This window comes from Echinops telfairi, unplaced genomic scaffold (assembly GCF_000313985.2).
Source record: "Echinops telfairi isolate 266 unplaced genomic scaffold, ASM31398v2 ScPeMD7_7424;HRSCAF=8462, whole genome shotgun sequence".
Lineage (NCBI taxonomy): Eukaryota > Metazoa > Chordata > Mammalia > Afrosoricida > Tenrecidae > Echinops > Echinops telfairi.
Window position 1 is genome coordinate 71,976,791 of NW_022111324.1, and position 25,746 is coordinate 72,002,536.

The following is a 25,746-nucleotide window of genomic DNA, read 5'->3' on the forward strand; positions in this document are numbered from 1 at the left end:
ACACTGGTACAGATAAGAGCTGGAAACACAGGTAATCCAGGACAGATAAACCCCTCAGGACCAATAATGAGAGTAGCAATACTAGGAGGCTAAGGGGAAGGTGGGGGAGAAAAGGCAAACCTGTCACAATGATCTTCATATAACCCCCTCCTTGGGGGACAGACAACAGAAAAGTGGGTGAAGGGAGACATCAGTCAGTGTAAGACGTGAAAAAATAATAATTATAAATTATCAAGTGTTCATGAGGGAGGGAGGGGAAAAATGAGCTGATACCAAGGGCTCAAGTAGAAAGCATATGTTTTGAGAATGGTGATGGCAACAAATGTACAAATGTGCTCCACACAATGGATGGATGGATGGATTGCGATAAGAGTTGTACAACCCCAATACAATGATTTAAAAAGAAGAAGAACAATTGTAAGGATGGTGCAGGACCAGGCCGTGTTTCCCTCTGTTGGGTAGAGGGAGCTATGAGTTGAAACTTGCTGGACCCTAACAGCATCAACAACTTAAACACACGCACGTACACACACACAACATGAGAAGAAGATATCGCAAATATCATTGACATAGAAATCATGCCATCTTTTCTTTCATTCCTTTTAGACTTTCTAAAGCCAATGCTAGAGTTTAAGCAGGAAACAGAATATACTAGATTCAGTATATTCGGGGGTGGAGGGTAGGTTAAGAAACAGTTTAAATGCTTTGGGACAAATAGTTTCTGCTTACTAACCAATCTAATGTCTAGGATGGACATGGAATCAGGGGATATCTCCTATTGATTAAAGGTTCATTATGGAAGGTTTTGACCTCACTTTTGAACTTAAAACAGTGACTAACACATAGCAGGTACTTAAAATATTTATTGAGTGAATGAATGAATTAGGATTGATAGAGAGAGCAGTGGCGGTTGGTTGGTAGATGAACCCTCTGTTGAGAGAACCAAAATCGAATTGCCATAGAAGCGAGACTTGTGGGCAATTTGAGAAGTTAGGATAAAACCATGACAGTTGTATCGAACTGTGACAAGAGATAGGTTTTGAATAAAAAAGTGATGTAGAGGAGCTTACATAATAAACTATGCAGTTTTATTAGTTCACTATGAGAAAATTAGTTTATCTCTTGTTCTGTTTGAATAACTACCCCTTGGCCTATTCACAGGTTTGACCTGAGCTCAATTAAGTGTTCTGGAATTTTCATTCTTTGTAATAGTATCCATAGTTTGTTATGATCCACACGGTCAGTATCTTTGCAGAAAAACATCTTTGCAGTCGATGAAATACAGGTAAACATCTTTCTGAAATATCTCTGCTTTCAGCTCAGTTCCATCTGATATCAGCAGTGATTTGCATCCTTGGATATCCTCTTTTGAGTCCAGCTTGAATTTTTGGCAATTCCTGTTTCTGGTGTACTCTTATAACTACTTTTTAAATTATCTTAAGCAAAAGTTTATTTGCGTGTGATATTGCAAAGAAAAGCAAACTCCAAAAATTCTTACCCAAACCTACTGGTGATGGGACCCAGGGACCTGTGTTTTAATAAATCCCCTAAGTGGTTCTACTATGAACCACCTGATAGTGCTATAGGTAGGGCAGTGGACTGCTATCTGTTAAGCTGGTGGTTCAATCCCACCAGCCACTCTGCCAGAGAAAGATAAGGCTATCTTGTCTTATCTTAGATGTATTGTCTTGGAAACTCTATGTAAGGTTGAAGGAAATTGGAATTGACTGGATGGCGGTGGGTAGGTTCTGAAGGAAATCTAGCAGTCAAATTAAAGGTGACCGCTGAGATTGTTGCCAACTATAAAGTGAATTTTTAAGAGATATGATGATTTAGTACACACTGGAGAAATTGGGAGCTCTGCTGATGCAGTAGGTTAAGTGTTGGACTGTTAACCACAAGGTTGATGATTCAAACCCACCAGCCATTTCAAGGACAAAGATGAATCAGTCCACTTCCAAGAATTCGAGCCCCAATCTGACTGTGTTCTAGAGTGGGGTTATCGGTGGGTGATGCCATGACAGGCTTTCAGCTTTGCAGGAGGTAGGACTCACTTATCATTTGATGAAAGCGTTTGGGGACTTATTTGTAAAATAGAATGTCAATTTAGTTTTGCTATTATGGGAAGAACACTAGCTAACACTAGAATAATGATACATTTCCATTTGGTGTGTTGATTTTCATAGAGTATAAAATTATAAATCAAAGTGGTAGTGTGGTAGACATAAAATTCAGTATGACAATTAGATGTTCTAAAGCAGTATTTCAATTGAAATCAATAACCTAATAAATTCACATTCCACATACCATGAATATTCAGTATTAAATAAATGGAAACATTTAAAAAAATCAGAAGCCATTTTCCCTGTCAGTGCTAAAAATCCTTGATGCTTTTGCTCCTTTTTAATTTTCATCTTTGATTTCTTTAGAAGGACCTCTCGAGATTATTATTACTCTTCTCTTTGAGGTGATAATATCCTAACCTTTGAAAATTTATTATATCTTGGTAGTTTCCTCTTGTGATCTCAGACACGTTCAACCACAAAAATTCCTGTTAGGGTTATTTCTGAGAATGGCAGGCTGGAGGAGGGAGAGCCTGAGTAGCACCAAGAGTGAGCTCCTGGAAGGCTGATGGCCCTTGCCCATCCTGAGGTGCCTCAGAAGAGAAGACACACCAGGGACACACTTCTCCTCCGGAGAGGTCACAATCGTGAAAATCCTGGGGACAGTCTTACTTTGCGTATGTAGGGTGGCCATGAGTTAGAATCAACTCGGTGCCAGCCAGCACTAACTGCAATAGATAGGAGAAGCCCATCTATTTTGAGTTGTTTTAAGATATAAGCCTTTTAAAGAATTATTTCACTAAAATGTATTGTGTACAAAAGAATAAGTTAAAATGCCCCACTGCCATCGACCATATAAGACAGAGTAGAATTGCTCCCAGCCTCGGTATCAAGATAGACGTGTTCAGATAGTTAGAAAATGGTCCGAAAGAGAAAGTCGTAATGGGAGCCTGCCAAGCATGGGCCCAGATGCAGTAAGTGGTTCAACTGCTGTTCATAGTGGATGTGGGATGAGATCAGGCTCTCTGCTTAAGGTAGGGAGTGGAAGTGAGGAGAACCTTTCCCACAGCTTGACTCAGCCTTGTGAATGGGGCTAAATAGTTGGGGCCATGTTGGTTTTTGGAAGCTGTAAACCCAGGGTAGAGAGTAGAATAAAGATGATCATAAATGCAGTCTTAGCCTCTGCTGGCACTGTAATATTCCTACGATCACCATAGGGCCAAAGCCTTCAAACACTATTTTAAGACCTGGTTCTGAACTGGTACAGAGCTAAAAGGGGGTGAAAATCCGGGCTAGAAGAGGGAACAAGTATAGTTAACTACCAAAATAATTGTCAGGAGAGGGAAACATCTAAACAAAAAACCCTTTCCACTAAAAAAAGAACCTTTTTAGGTGCTATCAAGTCAACTTGCCATTCACAGGGACCCCATGACCGAAGAGAATGGCCCATAGGGTTTTCTTGGCAGCGCACGAGGCCTTTCTCCTGCAGAGTAGCTGGGTGTAGAGTGGCCACCGTTTTGATTAACAACCATGGGCTTAACTGTTGCACCACCGGAGCCTTTTAAAAATAAGCTGCAAACCACAGCTCCAATGCATATGTTAAAGAGAACAGCAGCCACAAAAATAAATAAATGGATCCTGAATTCACTATCAACAAAATTAATCATTTGCAAATCTTCTGCCAGAAATTGTACAATAAGGATATTTAGGATACTCAAAGAGCAGTAGGGAAAATACTAAAAACAATTCATAATTCATGCAAGTCATGGGTCCTCAAGTCAAAAGTGCACTCCAGCTATAAATAAAATCTAATCTATGTAGACCTAGAAACATTACTATATAAAAGTTAAATAGAAACTATTAAAACCGGGGAAAAGCTTTTACTCTAAGGAATAACAGGGAACTGTAGGTTCCTTCCATTTCAAACCCCTGCTGAGAATTTTAATTTTCACCCCAGAGCTTCTGAATCAGAATCAACATTTTCACAAGACCTGTAGCATCAGCTTTGAGAGTATAAGAATGACAGAGAAGTTTCTGTGCACCCTTTCTCCATATGAGACAGGAACTAAGCTGGGTACTCAAGAAGAATCACAGTTTATAAGAGTGCTTAGTCATAGCTTGTGGGTACTTGTAGTTATTATCATTTTCTCCGTTTGTATTTTTTCTCCCAATAAATTGTTTGGGAAGCTAGTTTACTTATCTAATTTGTCTAATGCCTAATAGAGTCTCTGAGTTGTATCTTGTCCTCTCCCTTCAGATTATTCTTATTTTTCACTCAAATTGCCTTAGCTTCTGCCTTGCTTCATCCCCACACCTCATTCATTGATAATGTCAACTAAAGTCAACACCAACAAGCTAACAAGCCTCGCTACTAATGAGTCAGTTCTTAGCAACTGTCTATAGGGTTTCCACGGTTGTAACTCTATGGGAGCAGACAACCTCATCTTTCTACCACAATGCAGCAAGTGGGCTTGAACCACTGACTTTCTGTTTAACACTTCAGTGATTAACCCACCATGCCACTAGGTCACATTGTTTGATGTCTATGCCGTTTTAGATATATCATCTTTGGTACTTAAGGCTGCTTTCCATTTCCCACATTGCCTTTAGCATTTGCCTTCTGCAACTTCCCTTTCTCATTATTCTATCCTTCTATATTCCTGTATTCTTTAGTTTCCTTATGTGCTAGACTCTTTTTGCTTAGAAGGGACTGGTTGCATTCATGGGCTAATCAAAGCACTCCTTTTAACTTTAATTTTAATTTATTCTCAGAGCTTATTAGAAAAGAAAAAGTAGCTGCCGAACACAGTATGTCCTTAAGCTTCAGTAAACTTTTTTTGAACTTAGGGGCTTCTTATGGTAATTATCTGAAGTTATTTGGTTATTGGAGGTGTCACTAAAGAATGTGAGCTGGAAAAATAGCAGGCTGATAGGGAAATACTTTCATGTCTGAGTTTGACATGTGATGGAGTGGGAGAAAGAAGGTGGGAGCACAGCTGCCATTCGCAGTAAGTAGAAGGTGATTCACATGACTCTCCACCTGCTTGACTAACTTTTTCTATAGGAATGCAAAACTGAACAAGCCAAAAACAATACTGTGCATCAAAACTTCTAACGGTACTTTAAGAGTCAGGCATGCAGTAAAAAGCATAGTCATCGAAACTTAGTACGTTCAACAGATTTATTTTGATATTAGATTAAGTGTGGCCACTCCCACCTCCTCCTGCCCCCATACACATCTCCTTGGTACTTGATAGTCATCTGTATTTTCTTCAAAGGTTTACCTATAGAATGGTTAGAAATGAAGTCTGAATTATTTTATAGAATAGTAAAAAGTCAAGCAAACAAATTGATGAATTATTTTATATTTTAATAAATGATTAAGATGGTTGGTTTTATAAATAAATGATCAAATCAGCTTGTCTCTATCAATATAGAATGGAGATAGTACTCAAATTAGCCAAAATCTAAGTTAAGGAGTTTATTTGAAAAGAAATTAGTTAATAAATACTAATATTTCTGGAACTATAAGAACTAGCAAAGCAAATCCATTGTCAGAGAATCAATTCCAACTCATCGGGCAGAGTACAACTGCCCCATCGGGCGTCCAAGACTGAAGCCAACTGCTACATCTTCCTCCCATCAAGAGCTTGGTGGATTAAAACCAGAAACTTTCTGGTTAGCAGCCGTGCAGCACTTTAACCACGGTGCTACCAAGGATCACTCGTCAAACCATATATGCCTTTAAATAATTGTTTTCGTTAGCATTTTTATCCTTTATGCACTTCCTAACTTTTCTCTTTCTGCTTTTACTGTTTAACCTTTTGTCTTTTAAAAGAGTCAGTATATTAGCATTAAACATTTAGTAAAAGAAGAGATGAACAATAAAATAATCCCTAGTTAAGATCCATCTTGGAGATAACTGTGATAAAACCTGGTATTCAAGCACTCTTTGTTTCTATGTAACTGGCATACATTAGGTTCAAGTGGGGATAATTTCAGATCTGCCAGCAGATCCAAAGGAAGTCATTCAAATTTTTTTGGGTTATAAAATTTTTTGTTCCTCTATTTGAAGTTTGTCTAAATCAAAGGGTGTTGGACTTAAGTTTTAAAAGGAACTTTTAATAAAAGTAAGGTCTGTTTAAGGGAGATTTGTTATATTGCACAATTGACCTTTTCAAGTATGTTACAGGAATTCAGAAATGAATATATATCACTATATACAAATTAAATTGCTATCCAAAATATATGACACCAAAAAGCTATTGGTGTTATGTTTTGCTGCTGGGAACAGAAAATGATGTTGAGGACTGAAAAATGCTTTTGTTATTCTTCTGCTTTTCAACTTGGTAAGATCTATGCATTATGATTGATTTCCACTGCAAGTTTTCCCGGGTGCTTTGTTCTCAGAGAGAAGATGACATAGGCCCCACCTCCTTCCCTGATCTTATTACCAGGCACCCGCCCCCTTTGTTTTTCACTTACCCTCTTATAAAAGATACTGTCTCTCTCTCTTTTGGGGGGGGGGGTGGTGGATAAATATTGCAAATAATATTAATCATGAATATATTAAGTTGTTCCACCTTAAGAGATTTCATAAGAGGTCTTGAAATGTTTAGTCTCTGATGGTGTAAAGTGATGTAAGGAAGTTGATGTCATAGTAGCAAAGACTAAGTATCTTTCATACACTCCTGACTTTCTAAAATCTGAGCTCATGGGTAACTGCCCTTGATTCACAGCTGCTACATTTTCCTCGTCCCGGCCACTGCCTTTGGTGCCAGTTGTTAGTAATTCAGTATCAGTAGTAAATATCATTGCAAGCACTCAGAGATTGGGGAAAGGATTTGTTTCTAAAAATTAGGTTCCTTTGCTTTAACTTTGATCTAAAAGGTACATGCCAGCTTCATACAAAATTGTGGATCATTTAGAGATTTATGGCAATCCGACTTGTTTCTCTATTGGAGATCTGAACTTGAACCTTAATGTTGGATATGACTCCAAAGCCAACAGGGTGTGGACGCCTATTACTAAGGCATTGTACTTGGCAGTGCCGAGGAAGGAAGGAATACTGCATTGCCTAATACCCCGTAGGGATGGGAAGGGGGAGTGCATAATGTTCTTGTGCTGAAATTAAGGGCTCTCCTGCTGTGTGTTAGGTAAGGGACTATGACTTGAGAATATTAAATAGAGTACATATGTAGGAATTCTTAGTCACAAACAAGGATATTCAGGAAAGCAAAGATTGTTAGACCACTAAACAAAGCATATGGTTTAACTTGGGAATAACACAAAGAATTTACTAGTTTCTCCAGTAAGACACACACACATACACACACACACACACACACACACACAACCTTTTCATTTCATTTTGTAATACAAGACACTCTCACTGACATTTGCAAAGCCTGAATATTGGATAGTTTTAATAGTGTTTTCATAAATACCTATTTTCTGTTTCTTTTAAAAGCAGAGGATTCTCTTTGTATTAGCCTGCTATTAATGTAGCTTGGACATCTGATACAATGACCTGGCCTGATAAATTAAGTACTTTCCGATCATTCTGTAAGCTTATTTTATTGTTGTTGCTGATTTGTAACTGAATGGCCTTTTTGGGGGTATTTCGTTGCAAATGTAATACTTGTTATCTGTTTAGCATGGGAATTTTCATTATAGGAATAGGTTGTGAATTTTCATATAAAGAAATAGAAGTATTTAAACTTACTTTAATACCCCGCTCCCCGATATTCTGCCAAAGGTTTTGTAATCTGGTTATTTGGGATCAACAGCAACAACAACAAAAACTGTAGTTTTTTTTTTTTTTTTTCTTTTTCTTCTTCTTCTTTAGAGGAGCTCTGGTAGCAGAGTGGGTTTCACGTTGGGCTGCTAACTTCAAGGTCAGCAGTTCACACCTACCTGCCACTGTTTGGGAGAAAGATGAGGCTTTGCGCTTCCAGAGATTTATAGCCTTGGAAACCCACAGGGACAGTTCTGCTCAGCCCTATAGGGTCTCTGTGAGTTGGAATCAACTTGATGGCAGAGAGAAAGTGATGGTTAAGGCGCCTTAAATGACGGCTGCAAGTTGTGTCCAGCGTCAGGTGTAATATTTTTAGTCTCTGGGAGATACTGAAAGATAGTTCCGTACATGATGATAACACATGCTGGGTTGTTTGGGCCTTGTTATTTCATGACACTGGAACTGGAGTATTTACCTTTCCAGAAGGCAAACTCTTTCCCCTGGGTCCATTCTGGCTGACAGCCCCCACAATTCTATCATTCAGGGTTGATAATGACCAACTAGAATTTACCAACGTTGGGTTTGACATGAATGTGCCAGAGGTGCCTGCCTCTCCAGGAGCCCTGATGGGTGAAGCGCATCATTCACGGTGATGGTTTTTATTTCAGCGTGTTTGAAGTAGCTTCAATGACATGCTGCCTTTGAGGATGTTACGATAGCCTTCACCTTCTATGACCTAATGCTAGTTTCCGATGTACTCCATTTATGGATATTTCAGAAGGTTTTATAAGAGCCCGAAGTACTGTAGCATATTTCTCACATAAGGGTATAAGTAAATACCCTTACTCTGTTCCTTCTTGTTATTACCTTTATTTCTCATTTTTTAAGAGCCATCTCACAGAATTTTATTTCACATAAACAAATATTCTGAAGCCAGACAAAGCAAGAGTTTCATGATTTTGAACTGTTTGGAGCTCAGGTAACCCAGATGAGTGTGCTATCAACCTATAAAATAACTCCTGCCATTGGTGAAATACCTAACCTAATGCCATCTTGCCAGAGTTTGGGTAGTTTGAGGTGGTTTTCTTATCAAAAATGAACAATTCTACATATTATAAAAATATGTAGTCATATAAAATAAATTACTCTCTTATGTACAACTTCACTTTATATCCAAATGTGATGTGACAGGAGGGTGTCTGTATGCAAATGATGCGCTTAAACCACCGTCAAACCCATAGCCCTGAGTTGATTCTGACTCAAGTGACCGATAGGATAGAGTAGATCTGGGCCTGTGGTTTCTTGAGGCTGTAGACATTGAAGGGGGCAAAAAGACTCATTTTAAGGTCCCACTTTGGAAAAATTAACTCGAAATGTATCCTTATTTTCTGACTTAGGAAAGTTAGTATCATTTCCCCTGTAAATATTAGACACGTGACTTACAGAAAGTTTAAATTAATTAGTCATAACTTCTCTTAATCTATGCACTCCATATTCCTGTCTAGCCCCCAGGGTGTGTGGTTACAGAAAGCAACCAAAACAGTTAAAATAGTGTTCTCATTAGATTAGAGTCAAGACGGGGCTCTTCGTTCTATGCCAGGAGACTATTGTAAAAGTGAAATGTGTTTGGAAAGCCTATGTTGCAAACTGAAAATACCGTGGAAACGCTCCAGAGTCCACAGGTACGGGGTATGCTTTGTTTTTAAATCACGGTATATCATGTATCACAAAATTATATTCTGACATGATCTACTATCTAGTTTTTTGGTTAGAGCTGAAATGATTCAGTTTGTTTTTGATATAAAACTATAAATTCTGAGTCTTTGTCACGACAACAACACTTCTGATGCTTCCGTGGGAGAAAAGTTCTGCTGCGGCAGCATAACTGCTCACGTAACGGCGGATCGGTGAACAGATTCCAGTGTGGCATGTGTAGTAAACTAGCCTGCCGAGTTCGTTTTTACATTGACATTGTTTGTTTTTTAAATGATTATTGTTTGGTTCGGTTAAGGAAGCCCCTGGAATTTTTTTTTTTTAATTTCTTAATTTTGATTAGCACTGCATTGTTGTCAGGTGCTGTTGAGTCAGTTCCGACTCAAAGCAGCCCCATGCACAACAGAAGGAAACACTGCCGGCTCCTGGCCAGCCTCACCTCTGTTCCCATGCTCGAGCCCAGTATTGCAGCCACTGTACCAGTCCGTCTCATTGAGGACATACTCAGTTTGGCTGCCCCTCCACTTTACCAACCCCAGTGTACCCAGGGTTTTCTTTTTTCTTGGCAGGAAAATACCAAAAACCCACCGCCATCAAGTCGATTCTGACTCATACTGACGGTTTCCGGGGCTTTGTAAATCTTTCTGGGAGCAGATAGCCTGAGCGTTCTTCTGTGGAGCAGCTAGTGGGTTTGAACACTGACTTTGTGGTTAGCAATCCTGTGCTTATTCAACAGCAGGAACACAAGAGTACAGTTTTTTTTCTTTGAAATCTCCATTTTTTTAAAAAGAGGTACCCCAAATTCTGAACTTCAGTCAAAAGTTTGGTAGTGTGCAGATTGAAATTAAATAAATTTCACACTGAGGATCCAAATGCTTCCTGAGTAGTTAGGAAAATGTATATGAATCTTTTATTTTTAACAAACCACTCAAAGGATGACCACAAACTGAAATTTTAAATATTCTCGTGTGTGTAAAATGCTTTACTTTGTCCTCAAAGTTATATTTGCTGCAATAAAACTAATGGCATTTCTAGATCTATGTGCATATATTTATAGAGTTAGTCTTAAGGTAGCAGATGGATATTGGGCCTCCACTCAAATACTTCCCTCAATGCAAGAACACTTTGTTCTATTAAATTGGCATTCCATGATGCTCACCTTCCCGACACGATCGCTGAAGACAAAGCTGGTGCATACACAAATGTGGTGAAAAAAGCTGATGGTGCCTGGCTATCAAAAGATATAGCATGTGGGGTCTTAAAGGCTTAAAGATAAAGAAGCGGCCATCTAGCTGAGAAGCAACAAAGCCCACATGGAAGACGCACACCAACCTGTTTGATCACGAGGTGTCGATAGGATATAGGATCAGGTATCAGGCATCAAAAAACAAAAAAATCATATCATTGTGAATGAGGGGGAGTGCAGAGTAGGGACCCAAAACCCATCTGTAGGCAACTGGACATCACCTTACAGAAGGGTAGAGGGGAGGAGATGAGCCAGTCAAGGTGCAGTGTAGCAACGATGAAACATACAACTTTCCTCTAGTTCTTAAATGCTTCCTGCCCCCCACTATCATGATCCGAATTCTACCTTGCAAGTCTGGCTAGACCAGAGGATGTACGCTGGTACAGATAGGAACTGGAAACGCAGGGAATCCAGGACAGATGATCCCTTCAGGACCAGTGCTAAGAGTGGAGATATCGGAGGGTGGAGGGAAGGTAGGGTAGAAAGGGGGAACCGATCACAAGGATCTACATATAACCTCCTCCCTGGGGGACAGACAACAGAAAAGTAGGCAAAGGGCGATGTTGGACATTGTAAGACATGACAAAATAATAATAGTTTATAAATTATCAAGGGTTCATGAGGGAAGGGGAGTGGGGAGAGAGGGGGAAATGGGGAGCTGATACCAAGGGCTCAAGTAGAAAGCAAATGTTTTGAGAATGATGATGGCAACCAATGTACAAATGTGCTTGACGAGCCCCCAATAAAATGATTTAATAAAAAAACGAATGGTATTTAAGCAGACAGTTCACCGACTATTACATTTCGTGCTCACTGTGGGGAAAGTTCCTCTCTTATTCATTTCCATTGTTTACACATATTTGTATTAATGCTGAGGAAAATCTGACCTTAGAAACAAGCAAAATGAAATGCTAAAGCCTCACCACCACCCCGCCCCCATAAAAAATTGCGTATTTACTTGCTGCTGCTGGTTTGAAGTACCAGGAAAAAGCCAATTACTGACATTCCGTATTAATGAGCAGCAGTTACATATTCAGAATTTAAAAGCAGAAGAAGAGTGAAGCATATGATCTATTTCAATATTACTACATTTAGGATACATGTAATAGTAGCAGATTGTAAAACGTCACATGGTCAGTCACTATTTGTCAAGTACCTGCCAAGAACTAGGCCTTCTTGAGCAATATAAATGTGATTGTAATAGTGCCTGTGCCTTTCAGTATAGATTAGGAGAGTAAAAGAGGCATACAAATGACCGTGATAAGCAAGTGTGGTGGGAGAGGTAAGTGGAATTAGAGAATGTCTGGCTTAGGCAATCAGACGAGACTTCCTGGAAGACAGTAAAGTGTGTTGTAAAGAATGGATGCGATTACGGCAGTGGGAGACAGGAGCAAAGGCCATTGCAGATAGAAGGGGTAGCGCAAGCACGGGTGTACAAGTTTGTTTGGAGCGCTGCAAATCCGTTAGATAAGGGCAATCCGTAGGAAAGTGCCCAAACAACGGAGGGTCTCCCGGTATCAGCTGAGGTCTTTCAACTCTTCTTGGTGCAGTATGGAGAAGCCATTAGCATTTTCTGGACTGAAAAGCGGCTTGATCAAATCTGTCATTTGTGATGATGAATCTGTAAATTCTGTGGCTGAAGAGGTTGCAGTTCAGTGGGCAAGTAATAAGGAGTTTAAGCAAGTGGCAGAGGGATAGAAAGGAAAGGACGCGTGGGAGTGCCTAGGAATAGGGCTTGGTCATGAGTGAACAAGGGTAGATGGTGACGTAGAAGGAGAAGGTTATTCCTCATTTAGCTCAGGATACTACGTAGAACAGGTGTACAGTAAGTAACTATTTCCATGAGAATTTGGGGCTTGCATTGACAGAAAAAGTGATTGAAACAGAAAACAAAGTTTCAAGCTAAAGATGATAAGATTTATATTTTAGATTAGTAAATTTGAGCTGCAGGCAGGACATACCTATTGAAATGTTCTTAGACAGTGGAAGTTGCAGAAATGGAACTTAGGAAAGAGGCAGAATGCGGCAATACAGGCAGGAAACAGAACGGAAAGGACAAAGAACAGAGCCTTGGATATTCCCCTGGACGTAGGCGAATGATAATTAGGAGGATCTGTTAAGAACATAGAGTAGAAGTTAGAGAGGTAAAGAATATTGGAATAATAATAATAGAAACAGTAAGAAGAAAAGACTATTGCCAGCAAGGTTGGGAATGAAGAGATGTAAAGAAAATGAGCGGAGACAGGACCCTTGAATTTTGGTTTTGAAGGAAGAGTTTTGTCAGATGATGGGTAAGATTATAAAAAATGTTAAAGAAGGAGAGAAGATAGGTTTGAGTTTTCTGGCACAAAAGGATATATATATATTTGGCTGAGGAAGAAATAATTTTTTTGTAAGCAAATAGAGAAGGAGCTAACAAAGAGGAAACGGTGAAGCTGGCCTTGGAGAGATGAGAAAAAGGGGAATTGGATAGAGGGACACAGTAAAGAAATGTGGAGGCGGATCTAGAGTAGCGCTGTCTAATTAGATTTTCTGCAGCGATGGAAATATTGTCCATCTGCATTGTCTCATTTAGTAGCTACATGCTATGTACTTAAAAGGTGGCTAGTGTGATACAATATTTTATCTTAAATAGATAAATGTGACTAGTGGCTATCTTCTTATTGTTAGATGCCATTTAGCTGATTCTAACTCATGTCAACCCTGTGTACAATAGACGAAGCGTTGCCTGGTCTTGTGCTACACTTACAACCATTTCTGTGTTTGAACCGATTGCTGCTGTCCTAGCGTCAATCCATCTTGTTGAGGGTCTTCCACTTTCTTGCTGATCCTTTACTTTATCACACATAATGACCTTTTCCAGGATGAGCCCCTCCTGGTAATATGCCTAAAGTAAGTAGGATGACGTCTTGATGTCCGTGCTTCTAAGGAGTATGTGCCCTGGCTGTACTTCTTCCCAGGGAGATTTGTTCATTAATCTGACAGTATTCTTCAAAGACCCAAGTTCATCTTTGGTCATCCTTATTCATTTTCTGGCTTTTCTTATGTGGACGAAGCAATTGAAAATACCATCACTTGTGTCAGGCACACCTTAGTCCTCAAAGTGAGATTTTGCTCTTTAACATTTGTGTAGCAGATTTACCTAAAACAGTGCAGCTCTCAGTCTTTTCTGAGTCTTTCGTGGTGTTGCACACTGGCCAGTAGGAGGATTTTTGTTTTCCGTATGTGGAGACATAATCCATACTGAAGGCTGTGGTCTTTGATCATTATCAATAAATGCTTCGTGTCCTCTTCACAATCAGCAGGCAAGGTTGCGTCATCTGCCTATCACAGGTTGTTAATGAATCGCCCTTTAGTCCTCATACTGTATTTTACTTTGGGTTGAATTTAATATTTTAAAGAACAGAACCAAGTGGCATACCCGTCCTGCCAATCCTCACCTACCTGTCTCACCTCCCATCCCCTCTGCCTTCTATTTTTTTTTTAAACATTTTATTAGGGGCTCATACAACTGTTATCGCAATCCATACACACATCAATTGTGTAAAGTGCATTTGTACATCATTCTCAAAACATTTTCTCTCCACTTAAACCCCCGACATTAGGTCCTCATTTTTCCCCTCCCTCCCCGCTCGCCCCTTCCTCATGAGCCCTTGATAGTTTATAAATTGGTATTTTGTCATATCTTGCCCTGTCCGACTTCTCCCTTCACCCACTTTTCGGTTGTCTGTCCCCCAGGGAGGAGGTCACACACAGTTCCTTGTAATCGGTTCCCTCTTTCCTACTCATTCTCCCTTTACCCTCCCTGTTTCGCCACTCACACCACCCCTCTGCCTTCTTAATAGTGAAGAGAAAAGCTAACAAAATAGCATCATCTGAAAAAGAAAGGGACATTGTTTTCACAGAATGCTGTGATCTGTAAAACCAGTAGCATTGTATTTTTTTTCTAAGTAAATTATTGAAAACCATACTGGAGTAATTGGGACTAATCCTGCTTATCATCTATAAAATCATAATATGGTCATTATGATAATACCAGACCAAACCAAACTCACCACCATGGGGCCAGTTCTAAGTCATGGTGATCCTGTAGGACAGGGTTGAGCTGCCTCTGGATTTCTGAGACTGTAAGTCTGCAGAACTAGATAGCCTCATCTTTCTCCTGCTGAGCCACTGGCGATTTCGAACTGCTAACCTCAAGGTTAGCAGCCCAATGTGTAACCACTACGCCACTGGGGATCCTGTGCTAATACCAGCAGTGCACTTTAAATGTTCTATTTTAGATGGAGTCCAAATTTTTTATTCATTTGGCTAGCCCTGCAAATCGGTAACTTTGCCAAAAACATTAAAAAGATATAACATGCAAAGGAGTTTAGGTCTTTGGTTTCTGTGACACTTTAACTAATTTAAGAGATTTCTTGAAGTAATTTATGGGAGCAGCACTCTAAAATCTTGGTTTATAGCTCTTACAGCAAGGAACACAATGAAAGGGAATTAGCTGCTTTAATAAGCCAAACCAAAGCACTGTAAAAATGATCAAAGTATTTTAAAACACTTTCATTTTCAGTTGAAGTCTTTAATTCCTTTTTGTTGTTAGGATTTTTAGGAATAATAGCACTCTTGGTATATGATATGAAAACAGCATACCCGAAGCTTCTAGGAGTTCAGTCATTGAATATCTTTACCGAAATAAATACTTCTCCTTTTCCCTCTCTCCCTCTCCTGCCCCATTCTTCCCTAATATTGACTCTGTTCAGGTAAGTTTGGGTAATAGAAAGATGAAGGTACCTTTCCTTCCTTCTAAGAGCTTATAAATAGTCTTTAATAATAGTTCTCAAGATGAAGGACTGAGACGTCGGCTGCACCACCACCACCACGGGACTTGTTAGAGAAGGCCCCACCCAGACCTACAGACTTAGAACCTTTGGGATGAGGCCCGGCCGTCTGTGTTTAACTAGCTTTCCAGGGAATCGAGGTTGAGACCACTGGTTAAAACTACACCTTGTGCATGCATTTTAGGTAGCGTGTAAAGGAGTTCGGGTTTCTGCGAGAAGTAGCCCTCCACATCAGTAGGCACCAAGACAAATACTTAACGTTAAATCCATTGGCAAAAAAAGGAAATTAAAGTCATCAACCTGTAAAAAATACTGGCATAATGTGCTTCTGAAAACAATAAATACACAGCTATACCCATTTAAAAGTTCACAATTTAGTGCTTTTTAAGTATTTCTACAACCTTGTACAACCAGCCTAAGTATCTAGAACATTCTCATCACCCCAAAAAAGAAATCCCATGTCTGTTAGTTATCACTTCCAATCCCCCTTTTTTTTTCTGATAATACCTATTCAACTTTGCATTTCTGTGGATTTTCATGTCTGGCCATGTTTATAAATGGAACCATATAGCTTATATATGGTCTTTGCGAATGTCTTTTCATTTTTCACAATGTTTTCAAGAAATTTATTTGTTTTGGGCATGTGTCGGCCCCTCATTCCTCTTTATGGCTGAATGATATTCCATTTTAGTGATCTTTCCTCTGTTAGCTTTCCCACTTTTTTGGCATATGTGAACCATGGTGCTGTGAACCTGTGAACTTTCATGCCCACATTTTGGACTGAACATATATGTTCTCAGTTCAACACACCTAGGTGTGATATAACTGAAGGCCACATGATAATTCTGTCAGCCACTTTTAAAGGGACTACCAAAGGTTTTCCACAGCAGCTGCACTGTTTAACTGTATCTGTACATTAAAGTATACCCCATGCGTTTTTACATATCATGCAACACTTTGCACGTTGTTTTGTGAAGCACATCACACTGTTATTTTTCACACGTTGATGGCTTTACTTTCCTCTTTCGTTTTTTGGTCTAACAGATTTTCTGTTAAGTCTTTGTCTTGATGCCTATTGATGTGGAGAGCTCTTTTTCAGGAGCAGACTCTGACCAACCTACTGGCAGCCCCAGTCCTGACAGAATTCCTTTCCAGCTTGGAAAACTTCTCTCTCTAATGCAGGAAGAAATCCCTTTTCCTGCCCTGGAAAGGGCCCTGGGAAGGGTGATTGGCCCCAAGTCTGTGTGCCTGAGGCAGAGAGGCCACTTAGGTGGGTGAGGCCAGAGCACATGCTGCTCTGCTAGCCTCTGACCAGCCATGTTGCTTGAATTTCACACCAAGATTGATGCCATGGGGGGAGGCACAGGAGCTGCGGGGGCAGCTGAGATGGTTTCAACTGGCCACTGGGGGTCCCTGAGGGACCCGGACAATATATGCCCACACCATACCTTCCTGTAGCCTGGCTTCATGTGGAGCTGGCATCATGGAACGTGGGTGCATGTGGGCAACAAGCCCGGCCTACTGCAGGACTGACTGAGGCCTAGACTGTGAGGGCCCATGCACAGCCCTCCACTTAGTCCTCCACCCATACATCAGCGACAAGCAGCTGCACTGCTCGCAGGCTCGGCCCAAAATACTCCAGAGTAAAAGCACAGCTTCGATTGTTTCTTTTCCAAGTGCCAGAGTACTACCAGAGAGCCCTGGTAGCATAGCAGGTTACAAGTTAAGCTGTTAGCTGCAAGGTCAGGGGTTCAAACCAACCAATTGCTCTGCAGGAGAAAGATGAGGTTTTCTACTCCCATAGAGATTTGCAGCCTCAGAAACACAGGAGTAGTTCTATTCTGCCTTATATGGTTCAGATTGACTCCATGACTGTGAGAGAGGGAGGGAGAGTACTACCAAACTTAATCTCTGACTTTTTCATCATGACTTATACAAATATGATCAAATACAACATTTCCAGATTATCGAATGAAGGTGAATGAAACAGAAGTGGACTTCTGGAGATGTCATGAGATGTGTGCAGTGTCTGAATGGGTACACTCTGTTGGAACTTTTTTTAACATAATTTCATCATATATGTGTGCTTGTTATTTATGTGGGTGCAATATTTGCAAAAATAACATATATTCCCACCAACCATATTTGAAGGTTCCAGTTTTTCTACATTTTTACCAACACTTGTTATTTTTCTATTTTTAATTGCCATCCTAGTTGGTGGCGCAAATAGTTAAGCGCCTAGCTCCTAACTGTAAGACTGACAATTCTGATCTACCCAGAGGTGCCTTGGAAGAAAGGCCTGATAATCAACTTCTGAAAAATCAGCCATTGAAAACTAGAATGCAGGGCTCTGAAACACTTGGGGTCATCTAGAATTGGAATCAATGCAACTCATCCTGGTAATGCAGGTAAAGCCGTATCTCATTATAGTTTTGATTTGCATTTGAGGAGTCCTGATGGTACAGTAGTTAAGCACTTGTTGCTAACCAGAAAGGTGGCAGTTTGAGCCCACCAGCTGCTCCGTGGGAGAAAGAGGTGGCGTTCTGCTTCCATAAAGATGACAGCCCTGGGAACTCCAAGGCAGTTAGTTCTACTCTGTCTACATGCTCGGTGTGAATCAGAATGACGAGACAGCAATAGGATGGTGAGCATCTTTTCATACACGTTTAACAATTTGTAGTTCTCGTTTGCATAGCTGTCTGTTCAAAACCGCCCATTTTTTGTTGTCCACTTGTAAGAATAAGTATATGTGTGTATTAGACAGGGATATTAGACCCGTAGATGTGTGATTTGGAAAATTTTCCTTCCATTCAATGAGTTGTCTTCTCGCTTTCTTGATAATATCCTTTGGTGTCCAAAAATTTGATTTTGATGATGTCCAATTTATCTTTTTTTTTCCCCTTTGGTTACTTTTGTTGTTGCCTTCTTTATTTATTTATTTTTTAAAAAATCATATTATTGGGGGTTCATACAATTCTTATCACAATCCATACATATACATCCATCGTGTCAAGCACATTTGTACATTTGTTGCCATCATTGTTCTCAAAACATTTGCTTTCTACTTGAGCCCTTAATATCAGCTCCTCATTTTACCCGCTGCCTCTCCACTCCCCCCTCCCTCATGAACCCTTCATAATTCATAAATTATTATTTTGTCATACCTGCTTTATTTTTTGAAAGTATCATTTTCCTATCATTAATCAGTCAGGCTGCTAAAAGAGTTGTTTACACATTTTTATTGTTCTGAAAATCATGAAGAGTGAGATTTCATAGTTTCCATAAATTAACACATATTTGCCAAGGGATGTTATTTGTAAATTCAAAGCATTCATTTGCAGGTATTTACAAGGCTTTATATTGTGGTTGTGGAATTTAGATTCTGGCATCATCAGCGCCATAAATATATAAAACGCTGTGTCAAGTTCATTTAACAAACTACAGTTCTTGTTTAGGAAAAGTGAAAATAAAATACATATACATGCTGTGAATAATACATTCCTCTTTCAAAAAGACAATTCTGTCTCTCAGAAACTATGAACTTCCTGCCTTAAAAGTAGGATCTCAAGAGCCATTTGTGAGGGAACACATGAATTCCCGGAACTTGAAAATAAACACGGGGTGGTGTTTATTTGTATTAGTTTAAAAGTAGTAGCACTGTGTGTTAGAAAACTGAATCTCTAACACTTAAGTTCGTCTAAGCAAGCAAGTAATATCAGCCAGCATGGCTTTAATCTACTAAGTAACTTTAAATCCAAAAGATCAAAGGAAGTTATAACTAAAAACAGCCCTTTGTGCAACTTCCCTGTAGAAGCAGGAAAAGACTAGAAATTACATGTCACCTTCATATCCTGGCTTGCTGACCTTGTGCTCAGATCAAGTCCCTCTGTATGCCAGCTGTTACCATTATTAAGACCTTGCCCCTAGGGGTTAAACAGGAGAGAAACTCTCCTGTCCTATAGGAGAGCGAACACTGAAAGTTCCAGCCCCTAACATGCCTAATTCAAAGCAATCTGCATGTGCTTGTCATTCAGTCCCGCCGCTCCGCGGAGCAGCGCCTGCCAATGTGTTGCTTTCTGTTGAGCTGTGTGATCGCAGCCGGTTCACTCTTGCTGCTTGGATCATTCGGGGAAGTCTCTTCTTCCTGCAGAAAGGTAATGCATTCCCTCTTGTTTTGACAAGTGCCAATTGGCTACTTGGTAGAATTACTTAGAAATGGCACTTCGAAGATTGTATCTAAAAGTCCAGCTTGCGATTGTTTTTAGTATAACCTGGGAATGGCATTTTATTATTTTAAAAGCGCATCGGGGTTTATTTGAAACATAATGTAGTGCAGTCAAAAGTAAGGTAAGGTAAACTTTAGGTTCATTAAAATGTGCTCTATTTAGAAGTGAGACAGAAGCATGATTCCCAGTTGTTTGTAGCCTCATGGAGTGAGCTTCTTGCTTGGCCACCATCTAAATCTGAAAATGTGGGAACTGGGGCTCTGTCATTTTCAGATGGCAGAGAAATAGATGCAGACTCTGGGGAATCCCTTTTATCGTAATTTGAACTAAATAGTGTATGGGAACACTATAGTGCAAGCATAATCCTGCCTATAAAGATAGAAGTCTGGTAAAGATGCCTACTTGGGAAGTAAGCCTCCACAGCTAATTTAATTCTTATCAAAGTTGCTTTTAAATAGACACCCTTAAATTGTGTTTGAGTTAGTCGTTTCATGCACATAAAACTAATAAAGCATTTGATGTATTTTAATTTCAGCAATGGTAGTATATTATGGGTAGATTTACTTCTTACAAGTAGAAGTCAGAATATATTTGCCATGTTTACTTTTGCATAAAATGAGAGCAGCTAATTTATATGCAATTGGTAGAAAAATGCAGACTAGTTTGTGGAACAGTTTTATGTCTGGTGGTAAAATGTGAATTTTAAAGAAGTAAAACAGATCAAAACTTAGTGCAAACTGAAGTATTTCCTGAAAACCACTGACTGGCTGCAAATGCAAGAAATATGAAACACATTTTACAGCGTACTGAAAATTTCCTTGACAAACAGGTATAGCTTTTAAAATGACAAGAATGAAATCTGTCCTTTGTACTGCTTCAAGGGCTATTTTAGATTACAGTATTTATAATTGAGAAAACTCAGGTTCCCTTTGATGGCTAGGAAGTCACTAAACTATGTAAATAAGTCCTGAGCTAATGAGTGGCTCACTTGTAGTCAGTGGGCTCACTACTTCCTATGCTTTTCATATCTGCTGACGCATTTCTGCCTTTTAAATTTTAAAATAGCCTTTTTTGGGCGCCATGTACCTTTTAGCTTTGAAATAGACTATGCTTTGTTGCTAAAATCTTGCCTGTTGGAATATTTTATTAGCTCGTACTTTTCAATTTGAACTTTGTTTTAGGATACAAAAAATATGAAAGTCTTTTTTTAATATATATATATCTTTATGTACTTGCTAGCGCTTACATTTTAGACCTGGATCTAAAATAGTATGAACTATTTGTGTTGATAATGAAAAAAAAAAGTATGTGTGAATGATTGACCTTCAAAGTGTTTTCTCTGGGTAATGAATGACATGTCATATAAAAATTGAATCATTCGCTTTTATATTCTGATTCCAGTTGGCTTCAAAGTTTGTATCGAACCAATCAACCCTCTCTGGCAATTGTTGGGAAATGTGCTTTTCAGTATTTGCTATTCACCAATTCTTTACTTTTCACACTGACTGCTGGAGCCCTGAGACTGCACTGCTTTCCACAGCAAGCACTTTCACTGTGTTCGTCTTGTAACTCAGTGTGGATGTAGGACAGGCTGGCTCAGCATACAGGCAGTGTTGACATTTCCTATTTTTTAAAAGTTGCTGTCCTATCCCTAATCACATTCCAATACAGGAAGCAAACCAAGTGTTTGGGATCAAGAAACATCAACTGGCTAGCCTATCAGTCTCTGGGAAAAATATAAAACAAAGCAACAAAAGAAAATTAGAAGAGGGTGACTTGGAGAAGAGGGTGGTCCTTTGTTCTGTCCATCTGAGTTTCTCTTCTTTTGTCATGGTAATCACCGTTAAACCAGTTCACATATTTAGATTGCAAGAAAGCTACCCACTGGGAACACCAAACCAAAGCCATTGCCATCAACACCTTAGACCCACCCCACAGGGTGTAATCTCTGCAAACCAGTCTGTGACAGCTTACTCCAAAGAGAGGCAGGGGGCTTCAAACTGACTACCTTTTGGTAAGCAGCTATGTGCTTCCACATTGAACTCAGTGCTTATTATCTGCATGCTAAATGAGGGCATTCACCTATTTAACTGGAAAACAACTTAATTACCTTTGTGAGCAACAGTAAAAGTAATTTCACTTCATCTGATATATGCAGTGAGCTGAAGCTTAACAACTAAGAGGCTGGTGCAGGACGGAGCAAGGTTTCCTAGGGCCACCAGAAGTGCGAGCTGAGTCCCCAGCACCTAACAGACAGCAGCAAGACATACAAGAAAGCTAGCAGTGTAATCCACAAACGTTTCTGGGGCTAAGCAGAGAAAACAGACCAAGATTTCATAACATTTGTACTCAGGCTCTTAGTAGGAGTTGATTTGTAGCTCGAGTAAGGAGAGGCCTCTACATTTGATGGTTTTCTAAGGGTAGGGTCCTTTTATTTAAAGGCCGTCTTTTGTGTTTCACACAGAATACCTTTAGAGATAGTCCCCAAGTTCCGCAATTAGAGGAAAGGAAAGGGTACCCTCGAGACATTATTTGCTGGGCTCTGCAGGGAAGAACCCATTTGAGGAGCTGCTGTAGGAAATGTGATTTGCTACTTCTCAAACTTCACAAAACAGCAGGGAGCCAGGCCTGGTATCAAAGTGGTGTTGTGGGAAAAGCTGAGATAATTCTAAGAGTAGCAACAAAACAAAAAAAAAAGAAAGAAAGAAAAAAAGAAAACCCACAATACCATTTCATTTAAATCAAACAACTTTTAGGTGCCTTGTGGTGATTGGTCTCAGTGTTTGGCTTTATGGAAGACTTAATTTTTTCCCCCTCATACTCTTTTGCTTACTATACAAATGTAATAGGGCTTAGTCTGGTTTATCCTCAGTGATCCCCCACTCCCACCCCACCCCCACCCCCTTTGAACTGTTAATTGTTGAGTTTTTGAAATGTGTGAAGTTTTAAACATCCATGGTATTTGGGGGTATGCATGTAATCTGTTCAGCAACCATATTCCATAAGCTCAGTCATCTGATGATGGTTCTACTGGAGAAGAGCATTAGGGATGTGGAGAGATTGCTCAATTGTTGAGTTGCCCATTTTGCAATTTTAATTATGGCTGAATGTTTCAGATGAAATCTTAAGGCCTAACGATATACCTATCACCTACTGCTATCAATCTGTACTGACTGATAGCCTCTGTAGGACTTATGCGACTATAAATCTTTCTGGGAGTAGGCTCATCTTTCTCCCATGGCACAGCTTGTGGGTTTAAGCCCCTGACCTTACAGTTAGCAGCCTAGTGCCTGACCCACAGTGCCACCAGAACACTTTGTTTTGCTTCTCTTTACCAAAGCATCTGGTAATTTATATTTAGCAGGATGTGCGTATGTGATGTAAGTAAACCTGATGTCTGGAGGCTGTCTGACCCAACAATTAGAAAGCATAAGGTGCATAAAATACATCAGAAAGGAAACTATATGGTGCCAGGCTATCAGAAGAATAGGGACTAGAGTCTTATAGACTTGTCTTAAAACAAGAAGTCATTCAAGTGGGGCATAAACTAAATCCACATGGAAGAAGCACACCAGCCTTATGATCCAAGGATTCCAAATAATAAAATCCAAATCTGGAGGAGGGAATGGTATTAGAGTTTATATTCTGAGTACCCAATTTGCACAAGGCTATAGATGATAGTGGAAGCTCACAATCCGTTTACAAGGTTCACATACTGTTTAAGCCTCTGGTAAATCCCCTCTGACCATGATCCAGGCTTGTAAATAGCCTGGTTATCATACAGAGAGCCTTACAAAGCCAATTATGACAGATGTAGTTAGGTTAAAATATAACACCTTATCATTTGCTCTTCCTTTTGACCCATTATAAAGTCATTTCCATTTTTAATATTTTCTGCTTTCTTTCTATTGAAAATTTTCTCTTGTTTTGTCATTGTGGTTGGGTTTTGGGGTTTTTTTGGCTTGCTGTTTGTGTTTTGTATGACTTCTCTGTGTATGAAACCCGGGATAGGTAAATCTATAGAGACAATAACTGGATTAATAATAACCTAGGTACATGGCAGAGGAGTTTGGGAGTGGGTGGGCAGGGGGGAGCTAAAAACAATAAGCACAAGAAGACAATATTCAGAATTGATTGTGGTGGTGATTGTACAAATCTTCTTAATATTACTGATTAAATTGTATGATATATGAATTTCATGCTAATGAACTTAAAAAATATATACAACTAGAAATCTTTCCTGGATGAAATTTTGGGGAACCTAGTCTTTTTTTTTTTTTAAAGATCTTCCAATTTCTTCTTTGAGTTTGACCAGAGGTTGGAGGTACACTTCTTCATGTGGGTTAAATAAACTCATTTTTCAAATTAGCTCTTTCCTAAACTGTCTTTACAAGAGCCGTAGGTAATTGAGTCGGTGCATCAACTCTGTTCACATTCATCCCTTGAACTGTGTGGAGATGTAACTTTTGGGGTAAAGTTGGAGGATCTCAGAAAATCAGCTTTGATCCTTGTAATAGAATGATAAAAACAGCAACCCCAATCAACCTGTTGCTATTGAGTCAATTCCAATTCATAGCAACCACCTCAGACAGTAGAACTGCTTTTCCTAAGGCTATGATCATTTTACAGAAGCTGGCTTGACTCATCTTTCTCTTGAGTAGCAACTTATGGATTCGAACCGCCAACCTGAGTGCCACCTGTGCAACCATAGTTCTCTTTAGATGTGTACATGGAAAGATATATTTATGCTAAGAAATTATGTGATTGATGTCATTTTTGTTAGTCTGGATAATACTAGGGAAACAAATCCACAGAAACTCATATATATAAGAGATAGTTTTATATAAAGGCTAAGTGTACATTTAAGAAAGCATCCCAACCCAGTGCTGTCTAACCCCGTAAGTCCACAATTAGCCCATATGTTCGACACCAGTCCACAAAGTCCTCCTCCATCTCACAAAACACACACAATGATGCCAACTGCAGGAGGAAAGCCAAGTCAGTGAATGTGTAAGCATCTCAGTGCTGGCAGGGGTCTCCACATGGCTGCTCCAGCACCCAGGGCTGCATTGGGGTAGGTCCATGTGGCTTTTCCTCAGGGATGTCTTGCAGGAAGTGAGCCTTGCCAGCTGAAGCAGGGAACTGGCTAAGGCAGCTGCTCCCTGGTCCACCATCAGAAAGCAAGAGACCTGAGAACTTGAAAGGCGAGGCTCATGGAGCCATTTATCTCTCTGCCCTTCAATTAATCCCACATGTGTTTATCGACCAGGGGGTTGGCACAATAAACTATCTCACCATTTATCCCAGATTGTAAAACTTCTACTTCATTCTATACTCCCATAGACTTGTTACCAAAGGTTCATTATACATAAACTAAATGAAGGAAATGAGACTGATTCTTTCCCCTCCCCCCTGCGTGGGTAACTCAGCTCTGACAACCTAATTCATTTTTAGGGGTGAGTCAGCTTTCCAGATTCAAGGGTTCAGATTTGCTGTGGTAGATACACTTAATTTTTAATATTTGAGAAAAACTTTATCTGGCAACTCTTTTCCCCTTCGGGATCCATGAACAATTTCAAATACAAAATATGTAAAACACACAGTTTATCCTTATTTGTCGATGCCTGTGTTTTAATAAAAGAGGCTATATAAAATTTTTAGGTATAGTTCATTTTCAAGTGCCGTATTATCATAAGTTAAAACTACCTACTTGGTAATATAAATGTAATAGGAAATCAGTTAGCCAAGCCTTATTAAAAAAGAAGAAGACTTCACTTTCAGATTTCCAAGAACTGAGTTTGTGTTGTCTTGGTGTGGCAGAAAGCATACTGATTCCTAGTAGGCTCTTATGAAAATGTAGTAAGAGACCTTCAAGTCTATAACATTGTTTTTTTGGGAGAATAGTTTTTCAGATTTATTATGCCTT

General features: G+C 39.6%; 1 protein-coding gene across 3 annotated transcripts in view; it reads left to right on the forward strand.

Annotated features, from left to right (window-relative positions):
* DISP1 (dispatched RND transporter family member 1) overlaps positions 1 to 25,746 on the forward strand; it is a 218,988-nt gene that overhangs the window by 127,160 nt on the left and 66,082 nt on the right. The window contains exon 1 of one of the 3 annotated variants that reach the window (XM_004699931.3): positions 19,670 to 19,748. The exons of the other annotated variants lie outside the window; for them this stretch is intronic. The gene's annotated coding sequence lies outside the window, so the exon portion shown is untranslated. Of the gene's footprint in view, positions 1 to 19,669; positions 19,749 to 25,746 lie in introns of those variants that run through there. 3 annotated transcript variants of the gene reach the window in all.